Genomic DNA, 11,262 nt, shown 5'->3' on the forward strand with positions numbered 1-11,262 from the left:
AAAAAAAAAAAAACGGCCATTCCTAATCCTCGAGCTCATGAGTGTTGCATTTCTTGCGTACTCTGTCGCACACTTCTGGAAACGCGACTAAAAGCGAAACGAAACGAAAAGCACACGTTGGAAACCCGAGCCGCGCATCATGTAGTTGGTATAATGCCAGAGCTCGCGCGCTCCGAAGCGCGAAACGATAAGACAGCGGGACAGCAGCGATAAGAAAAGTAAAGCAAGCCCATCACGCGGCGATATTGTATATAGCCGCCATTGTTTTCCTAACCCGCTATATTGAGCGAGTCATCGTAGAAGACCATACAGGACGCGTGTACCACGGTTATGTTTGTAAACATTTAAATAGATTATACATTAACCATTTCAATTCCAAGGTCCATGGTCGCTGCCACATTGGAAAACACTGCTGAGAGGAGTACCATCGATTCGCACGCTGGCGCCAACTTAATGGTCAACGCGAGACAGCGGGTTTACGACCATTCCATCGCTCGCAATCGTATATGCACACCCACGAAAACTGCAATGTTGGCGAAACGTTTACTACTTCCGTATTAGGAGGCCAGCATGGTGAGTTGGCGGGGACTGTCGTATTCACACACAAAAAAAATCTTATAGAAAATCTTATAGACGGAAGCCTGCAATTGACAGCGGGAACACGTCAAATATAGTCCTGTATACACTTAAGTGTATGCAAAAAGTGGGGTCTCGTTGTCTTGCCTATTTGCTATGAACCTGTACACATACGACGCCGATAAGTTACAGCGTATGAACCATTTGAATAATTAAGTACCGAGGCAACACCTCCAATATTCAACGCGTGATGACGCGCCGGACCGGATTACTATCGATCACTTCTTGAAGGCGGCGTCGCAACGGGTAGCATATTCGGCCACACAGGCAGTGAGCGACGTGTCGACGAAAAAAAAAAAAAACTAACTCTCGGCATCATTACAATAACATCCACCTAACCGCTGCGATTCCAAACCACCATCTTAAGTTCAACAGAACGTAAGTGGTGCCGAGCCACTGGTGCAGGCGACCCAAACCGACTAAAGCGGGCCGCGAAGTGTCCTAAACGCCCTGTGTTCGTGTTTACTTTTGTATCGAGTCATTTTCTGCGCTGCGCGCCTCAAGAATGGAATACCAACCCGCCCAGCCGACCATTCTGAAGTATACTGAGAGCAGCATATATCGTCTGCACGAGAGTGCATTCAATATAGACCTCACATGACGTCCCCGACCATGCTTATACAGGCCCTGGAGGACGCCGGCACTCCCTAATGATGCGATGTCACCATGAGTCATCGGGCAGAGCAGGGAAACGATGCATACAGTGCCAACGAACTTGGCAACTGCAGTGAGCACAGACGAATGCTTGACGATCGCAAATAGACACCGGCATATATTTAGCGAGGACTTGAAACGCTACGTCACGGTTAATTGCTTCGCACCAGAGAACCGTCCCTGGAACCTGCACATATATGTGCGCGCACATTGGTCTGATTCGCAGCTTCAGCGTCGCGTGCCGATTGTCGAGCAACCTGTTATCTCGCGAGTTGTGCAGCAGAACCTTTGAAACAGTTCTGCGATGCGTGGCGCCCACACTTGTATGTACATGTTTACGCGGACCTGTCTGGCATAAGCAAACAACTCTGAACAGCGGACTAAACTGTTACACGAGTCGTGCTTCCGTGCACCTTCCCTTTTGCAGACATCGTTAAGGCGCACCCCAAAATATTTACGCTGAAGCGATGCGCACGCCTTCAAATTGTGCCCAGTGTCCGCACGTGCGTGTGCAGCACGTAGGTCAAATGCACGTTGTTTTCTTGACGATGGCTGGCGGGGAGACTTAAGGCGATGACAGCCTTGATGCCGAAGCCCCGGAAGAAACGTATCGTTGGCCAAACTGGTTCCCTCGTAACTCGTATAAGCAGGTATTAGCGTATTAAATGGAAGTCCGGCTCGCGACACTTCGTCGTTCTACGAAATGGGACGGTAGCTGGAATTTTGCTCAACATTTGTATGGTAACATGCGCAGGTCGAAAATGACCAGATACCGGACTCGCCAGAGTATAGTGCTTATATTATCACTAACCATATATCAAATTTGGTATGTAGTATTTACAAAACCGAACTGCCATCATATTGAGCATCTCTAGATGATACCGTAATACTAAGGGAAAATTATTGAGCCGTGCACCTTTCGAACTACTACACTGAAGCCAGCGTCACGCTCCGCTCGCAAGGTCACCGGTGCCCGAATATTCGTGCGCGTTGCCGCAACAACTTTTGTCACGCGTTAGTGCGGTGCTGCAGATTATGTTGCCTGGATAACTTGTGAAGCCGAAAGCATATGGCTCTCCTTGATTTTCTTTGAACCCGCAAGTCGGTGTTCACGTCTGCAGAAGCAAAGCGAAGCAAAGAATAGTCTTAAAATTTAACTCACTCTGGCAGACCGCCGCGGAAGCTGCACAAATATTCGCGAGCTCCGAAAGGAAGCTGCTGGGGCCGGCCAAGAAAAAGTACACAAGTCTACATGCTCTCGTCTTTTTCTTCAAACGCGACCACCGGGTTAGCACGACTCCGCTCCGCGGGCAGCAGCGCGGTTGGACTTGACAGGGACGGCAATCACTTTCCACGAAGCGCGGGTTCGCGTTGGTCGCCCCTGGAACCGTCCCCAACAACAGGCGCTTTTGCATTTCCCGAATAGAAGAACGCGGCGCGGCGGCTGCCTCGTGAAAAAGGGACTAGAAGCGCGGCGCTGTAGTGACCGAGAAAAAAAACATGGCGCAATTACGGTAAAACAGGCGGAAGGCATGCGCGCGCGCGTGTTAGCGACGTTCCCAGGAGACGAGCATTAGGGCACGCCACGACCACGCCACCGATTTTGATAAAATACCGCCGCCCTTAGGCGCGCTCTCAAAGCAAAACCAGCGCGAGGCGTCAGCTACGGAGAGGAAGTGATGGAACGTCGCCACGCTCCCTCTATTCGCACTGCAATGTCAAACTGCTTCGCCTTATATACATTGCACGCTCGAAACAGGACTAATCGGAGCGTTGAGAAAAAAACCGAAAGGCCAGCATGACCGCACTGTAATTCAAACCGAAAGAGAGAGAGACAAAAGAAAGGGGAAAGACAGGGAGGTGAACCAAAGGGGAAGATCCGGTATGCTACCCCACGCTGGGGAGAGAGGGTAGGGGGAGGCAAAGTGACAAGTAAGTAGAGCGAGAAAGAAAGGGAGCGCAGATACAGTCGGTCACTGTCACCGCATACTATCACTGCACAGTAGCACAGCCGCTTGACCAATTCTGTAGCCCTTAAAAACTGCAACAGAGCCCTCGTCGCCCTCCGCTGCGATGGCTTGTGACGTCGGCTATCTAAAATGGTTTCCTCTGTTAAAGGTCTTATAACTACGGTTGCAACAGTTAGGTGGAATAATTGGTGCGGGCGTTCGGATTTCAGGTTATAGAGAAGGCAGAGAGGAGGGACCCGATCTCGCGGATGCGCAGGGGTGGTCGAACTGCTGCTCGCGAGTGGCACACCGCTTCTTTTGTGTCTATAGCTGCGGCTCGCAGTCGGCCGTTCGATGCAGTCCGTGACCACCAGTTTCGATCCGAATGTACAGGATATCGTGCTAACTTTTGCTGAACCGGGCGGTCTTCACTAACTTATGCATCTTCGCAGTATAGGGTGCTCTAGTCAAAAGACATTGTATGCGAGGCTCTATCCACAGAGCTCAGACGTCTTGCAGCAGCTCTGAAGCAACGGCTTTTGAATATGTGTGGGCATCCCTGTTCTATGGCCAGCTAACTTGTCGGCGCAGAGCAAGACTAAGGAAAAGAAAGGTTTTCGAGAACTGAAAAAGAGGAATGGGTACGTAAACCTTACACCACGCGGCACAGATGATCTTTTGAGCGTCCCCGCACCGTAGAACGCATGGCGTCTGCAGGCCAAGCCAGTGGAAACGAATGCGCAGAAAGGCAGATCAGCATCCCTTCGAAGTCGCCAATAGCTATCGCGGTGCAAGAACGGAATTGTGCGACATTGCTCTCGCGAGGCGTCGCGCTGGGCGTTACGTCACTATAAAATAAGAACGCCTCTAGAAGCGACCGACTTAAAACACAGTCCGAAAGCATAGCACCGTCGGATTGCGGTTGTACTTCCGATATACTTCGTAAGGAGGAAGGAAAATAAGAGGTCAAAGGCAGAGAGAGAGAGACTAACATTTATTGAGGTAAAAGGGAAGGGATTTAGGAGCTAGATGGGTGGGGCCCCAAGTCCAGGGCTCCACTGGCTTCTGCCGCAAAAAAAAAGAGAGGTTAACCAGGTTAAGTAAGTGACCGATTGAGAACGAAGCCGCGCTGTCAGCTCTGGCGCACATCGGCTGGTCGAGCGTTGCAAGCGCGAGCGAAGCGACAACATCGTTGGACGCCATACAGGCAATTACGGAGTAGTTTCCCGCTTCACTGATTTTGCTCGGCCTTGAGCTTCAGCTGACCTATACTCGCTATACAGTTCACGGCGGCGACCGCGTTGTTCAAGGAAATACGAGGATTTAACGTTCCATCGAATATGACGGGCGTAACGATGAAGGATCGTTCAACATGCTCTTTGCGCCAATAAATGGCACGGTGTGCGTAAAAAGTGCCCTGTCCGACCGACGTAATAGCACCTACGGCTAACAAGCTGGTAACCAATTGTCCACTAGATGGATCGATGGTAATAACTTTATTGAGTTGTCCTGCAGTTTTGACGACCCGGGCTCAGTTCTCCCACGATGGGACGTCGAGACCTCGTCTCAGCGCCGCCTCGCGGGCCTGCTGCACAGCCGAGAGTTGGTCTCCGAGGTCGGAGCTGCGCAGAGCAGCGGCCAACCTCAGCGATAGCCAGACTCCAATAAATATTAGAAGCATCCACACTTCTGCGAAGCAAAGGCTTGATGTTGCAAGACAAGATTTGGTGCCGTCTATAGACTTTCGCTGTTTGGCTGCCTTGTTCATTTTAGTTTAACAGTAACAGTGATCAGCGACATGCTTGCGCCACAAAACATTGCGCCATATTTATACCCCAAACAAATGAGACGGACGCTTGGGCGGAGCAATATTGCCTGCAGCTAGATCCGCTAGTGGCTAGCAGCCTCCTCCTACCCGGCACAGTTCCACACTAACAGCAAAATGCTAAAACGATGCATGGCCAGTCGGTGCGTACACACGCTACGATAGTGCGAGCTCGCATTTTAAACAACAAAGGACCGGCTCGGGGCCGAAAGGAACATTCAGCGTGACAGAGATGTCTACGAAATATAGGTGCGCGAGTACTCGGTTCGAGTACGAATCGAATGCTGAATTTTCGAATGGAAGTTCATTTCGAAAATTGGATAGTCGGGTCATTCCAACATTTCATTTGAATTGAATATGAAAGGCTACTATAATAACTGGAGCCTGCTGAAATCGAAATATGATGGAGGTCCATCGGCCTTTTCAAGTGCCAGTTGTAAGCTAACTATGGAACGGTATAGTGGTCGTTCACAATTTGCTCATTTACAAGGTGCCAAGTTCAATCGAACTGCGAAATAGCATTGGATGCAAGTACTAGAGGAAATAAACTAGCTTTTCGAATAATCAAACTTTTGAATCGAATTGTATTTTCTACAATTTAGAAAAGAAAAAAAAGTATCTGAAGAAATATGGCATTGGTCATCGCACTGCTTCAATAAATTTATTTTGTACGTTATCGAAATTTTAGCTTTAAGCGAAATTCCAAAATGCCCGAAATCGAACGCCGGCGGTCGGAAAAACGGGCTGAAAATGAAGCAATACATTGCCGTGAAGTAGCACACCAAACGCTGTTGCACCGCCTATAGCGTAACGCAACCATGTGCGCAGAAGCGAGGGTGAAAGTTGATATCGCGAAAGAGAGAGAGAAACGTTTATTCTTGAAACAGTGTCCCGAGCGAGGCCCGGTATCACCCTAAGGTGGGAAGGTTCCTTAGTCCAGGAACCCTCTGGCTTCGGCTGCCCTCTTGGCCCTGGCGACGAGTTGTTGGTCTTCCATTTCCCCGAGGGCGAGCTTGACCTCCCACGTTTAGAATAGTGAAAAAATAAAAAAACACAGGACGGCCTTCTCAACAGAAATGCGCATTCGCCCCTACCGCGCCGCGTACACCACCCAACAATCAAAAAGTTCACCCAAATGCCAGACGTTTAAAATGGCGGCGCCGGGGGCGAAGTATACGAAGGAGACCGCACGAACGGGGTATAAGGCGCGCGCCTCAGCCGAACGCAACCGAACAGACAACGGGAAGGCCCAACACCTAGATAGAACAAGGCCTGTTAACTCCCATCAACGACTTCATGCTACCTTGCCCGAAAATCCCATTGCCAAGCTTGACGTGACGAAATCGGTGACGTCGAAATCAGCGCTGCTTATACTCGGGAGCATCCCCATTAGATGCTACGGCAGTCGGGCCAGGTAGAATGACGTCGTGGAGCGGAGCGAACAGGCCTCGTGATATCTAGGTGGTGTCGGAAGGGCACGCGACGTCTCAATCTCGCGCACGTAAGCACCGACAGCGACGAAGATGCAAACGATGACGGCAAGAAGACAGCAAGCAAGCACGCCAACAGATACCGGCAGTCACTGCATCGGCGCCGAGCCTCGCATTATCGTCCCGGGTTGTAGATGCGTGTGTATAGGGCAGCCGACCCAAGTGCGGGGAAAGATGGGCGGCGCACCAAAGCGACCAGCACGCAGGAAACTCATCAGCACCAACTACCGGCGCGAGCGAGCGAGGTCGGCTGATGGGAACGCCGATTGCGCCGCGGCGACTTCTAGGTGGTCCCTAAATGCTGTGCAGCGTGGCGAGTAGTCATGAAACGGTGAATGGGAGGCACGCGTTAGGCGAGATGACCTGCACAGTATACAGCGCCCGAACACATTCGAACAAAACGCAACGCACGTTGCTCCCGTGGACGCGACTCGCCATTTAAGACACGAGAAACTGTCAGTGCAGCGCTGTCCTTTTAGAGAAACCAACTGGAGAGTCAATTGGGGCATAGCGAACAATATTTCACGCAGACAAGGGTAGGTATTCTGTAAGAGTCCACCTAGTGGACATGTCCGTTTGGTCTGCTGCTGAAGTGCTGATTGGCTGTGGCACGTGGCTACTGCTGAAGCGCACCCCAGCCCAGCAAATCAGAACTTCAGCAGCAGATGACATGGATATGTTCACTAGGTGGACTCGTACAGAATACCTACCCTGAAGAGCAGCATGGTGCCATCATTTATACGGTATACACTTTCCCGAAACCGCAAAAAGCTTTCGGAGTATGCCGAATCCAGGAAAAAGAAAAAAATGTTTGGCGTTGAAAATTTTAGTGGGTCATACAACTAGAACGGTTATTCTAACGTATTCGCGGCTGAATGGACAAGTTTGCGAGGCAACTCCTTGCGAGAATGCGCCGTTGGACCGGTTGGTTTCTAGTGCAAAGACGTAACAGAACAGACAAAACGGAGCGACTTTCGATGCTCCTAAAACTTTGACGGCCGCAGTATACGTCTCCTGTGCCTATATGCCTTCGCCCGTCTTGGTGTGGACGACGGCTGGAGCAGAGTAGACGCCGTCAAAATATGTGACGTCACTGCGAGTTAGTGCGGGAATTACGGGGCGGCGGCGCCACTCGTCTTGTTCACAGCGCCACCTTCCGGCCAAACCTTCCGTCACAGCACGAGCGGTCGTTTTGCCTATGGCGGAAGCGCAATCCACTAACACAGCCCAACTGAATACTCAGTATAGTGCCCCTTTTAATACACATTGATTTGCTTCGGCACTGTTTACGCGTGCGCAATTAATACTGGTTCCGGCCAATCGCGCTCATTACTTGACTATGGACAGCTTTGTAGGTTCGCGTGCCGACTGGTTTAAAAAGGGGCTGTAGGGTTTAAAGACATTAAACAGAAAAAAAATAACTTAGACTGAATTATAAATTACCGTTCCACGATACAAAAAAAAAAAAAAAAAAACTTACAATAGGAGGGCGCGGCACGGGAAGCCAGAAAAGACGGGAAAACAAAGTGCGGCAACGCCGCCGCCTTTTCCGCATCAGCTCGCAATGACGTCACGGATTTAGACGGCGTCTGGAGAAGCCCATAGTAAACTGCTTGTCGATAAAAACGGACTACAATGTATTCTACAAAAGCCCAGAACTGAACTTGGCGAGTTTCAAGAACCTTGACTGATCCACAACGACCAAAAGACGGGAAAGTACTTTGAAATATGACGTCACAGCGATACCCCGGCGCAGGGGTTCGGCGCGAAATGCTAAAAAATATACGAAACTGGCGTCATTCTTTATTCTAATCAACCTATTACCACGATATTAAAGAGGATATTTGAGTTTAGAGAGAATACTCTATTGAACTAAACTTGTATACTGTATCTTTATTCCATCGTTAACAGCCGCACCGTACATGCGTTAAGCTGATCTCTTCAAGCAGGAAAACACTGCCCAGACGCTGATGAGGCAGAACGCCAAGGGCATCAGTGATTACTGGAGACGTTAGGAGAAGCAGCAAATGAACGCGGGCAGGAAGTCAGGGGCCTAAAAACACCAGGCGCCGAAAAAAAAAAAAATCAAGAACGAGAGGCTGCAACACTGATTGAGCGTCGGGCCCCGGACAGCCACCACTATAAACGAGAAATCCCGTCGGTGCCGAGCTTGAACTGATTGGATTGGACTGTCAGATAACGCGGCTCAAGCTCGTTCAAATGAGGACGCGAAAAATAAAAGGTGGCGAGGAAAGACGTACGGCTCATTCGGCGCGATAGATTTAATGAGAACGTCCGGACAGAGGGGGGATGTAGTCACAACATCGTTGGAAACTGGCCGGCCAACTGTGTTCGTTGAGTCTACCAAAGGATGCGCCACCCTGCTGGCTGATAGAGGCCGCGCAAGACCGACCTGACCAGCGTTTCGTTAACAGATTACCATTTACTAGGAACGCCTGAAGCAAGGCGGCTGCCTTGCCTCCGAAGAGCACCGCCAATTGCAGACCTTTATATAAATAGTTCGCTGGTATCCGGAGCTGAAGCGCGCGAGGCACTCAGTGGAGGCTGTAATCCAATTAACGCCGCGATGTGAAGATGAAAGGCACGACTCTTCGGAGAACTAAAGTTATTTTGACATTTTGGAAACGAAAAAGGAAAGAATTCGACCGAGTGGATGAAATATATCTACACGCACTATAATCACTCCTAAGAAGTTCCTTTCTGCCCTGTGTCAACGTGGAACGGGCGGACGAGCCGGATTATGTGCTCAGTTAATTGGGCCGACACGATCTCCGAGCTGACGTTTTTTTTTTTTTTTTCTGTTGAACAATCGATTATACCAGCTTATCGCCTTCAAGGCCCAGAAGAAGTTTTCACGCCATCTTTGCCGCTTCCGCCTACGACTTCGCTAACGAAAACAAAACAAAAAAACGACGGAAATGTTTTGAGATGTTTTAGAGAGATTACGAGAGGTTAATTATGTCGGTAAATAATAGAAGCATTTGTGAAATTGAACTGAGGAGCACATGGGAGGCTATAAATTAATGTATAAGTCCCATTTGTATAAATCTTGGCAGAAAAAGCAAGTATCGAATCCAGAATTTTCAAACTGGATAGACCTCGCAGAAATATACCGCCTAGATCAAAGTACACGTCAATAGATGATAACGTGTGCACCCCGTTTTAACTGAGATGGCTCGAGTTGAAAATCAGTGGCATGCGCCAGAGCAACCTGTGCGTTCATGAAAGTTCAAGGACAGTTTAAGAGCAAAGCGGACAGAGCTACCCAAGAACGAGCCGTGGTAAGGTTCTACTAGCGTTGAGCTCCGATATTGCTCCTTTGTGTAGTACAGGCACCCATGTCAAAAGAGGCGGATATAACGTCTGGGTCACGCTCTAGCGCGACAACTTGCGCTGCTGCTGGGGCCTGATGCCTCAAAGTCGAATGAAAGTTGGTCTGTCGTTTAAGTGACAATATCGCCACTCGCGTCCAAGCTCACGTCTACTTCCGCTGCGTTCATCTTTTACGGCGCACAGCTCACCAGCGCGGACACAGCAAGAAAGATGTATCGAAAAAAAAAAAGCCTGCACTGCGTCCAATGCTCGCCTGTCGGTCGTGAGCTAGTCAAGCAGGCGCGGGAGCAACGTAATAGGATTAGGGGCCAAGTGCCGCGAGGCGTGGAGCAGGAACCAACAAAAGACGGAAGAGGAGGTAAGCCGCCAGGTAACCGATGGCTACCGTTAAGCTACGCGGCGACCCAGTGCACCCAATTCGATCAGTTCCGAGAGCGCCCCGCTCCATTTAGGGCCGGGCCGGAATACAGCGTGGTCGAACAGCTCCGCCCTCGCAGGACCTGCTTGCTCCACGCGCGCGAGCGAGCGATGCACCCAACTACCCGGCACGACCATTCCCGGCGGCACACATGGCGTCCATGTGCGGTAGTGTCTTTTTACCGCGGAGCACGAACAACCCGCGAACTGCGTGTGCCGCTAGAAAGCAAACACCGGCGTGTGTAGTACAGCAGCAGCAGCAGAGGGATTTGACAGCTCATTGCGGCAACGCAACCGAGAGCGCCGTTATCGCATTCAAAGCCCTGAGTGCATCACAGATCTTCAATGTTTGGATAATACTCAGTGAAACGCCCAGTACAATGCATGCAAACGTGTGCAGCGAAAACAAGGGCGCTCGACTTCATTCAAATCGATAGCAAAGCAGGCATTAGGCTTAGGCCGCGGAGTTTCCCAGTTTAACGTCACGTCTTGCACAAAGCCGGGTTACATAAATGAGGAAGTCAAAAAGTTGCGTGGCGACTGTCACGAACTACACGGTCCGAGGCATGCGCTCGAACATCACCGAATACTACGTGCTTACGGGGACGTACGACAACAAACACGCTACGTTATACGACGGCTAGCAACGCGTTGCCGCCGGTAGGACGCCAACCCGGACTCGCAAACCCCGTCCGACGCGGCCCTTCCAGGGAGGGACGCCCGAGACAGAATCACGACTCCCGAAGGGTGTGTCGAAGGGGAGCGCCGTCGCACTCGACAGAAAGCAGTGTGCTCGGCTGGCTCTCTTATCAGCGGCGGCACTGTGCCACAACGGAATGACTTCTAGCACGAAGTGCGCCTGATAACGCCCCGAAGCTAACAAAACCGGCAGCAGCATTTTTCGAGTGCCCGGCGCGGCTCGGAGGAACAGCTAAAC

The 11,262-nt window shown here is 50.5% G+C and overlaps 1 protein-coding gene across 1 annotated transcript in view; it reads right to left on the reverse strand.

The window, feature by feature from the left end:
- The window catches only part of LOC119450595 (syndecan-like), a 111,574-nt gene that overhangs the window by 99,678 nt on the left and 634 nt on the right, over positions 1 to 11,262 (reverse strand).

Source organism: Dermacentor silvarum, chromosome 4 (assembly GCF_013339745.2).
Source record: "Dermacentor silvarum isolate Dsil-2018 chromosome 4, BIME_Dsil_1.4, whole genome shotgun sequence".
NCBI lineage: Eukaryota > Metazoa > Arthropoda > Arachnida > Ixodida > Ixodidae > Dermacentor > Dermacentor silvarum.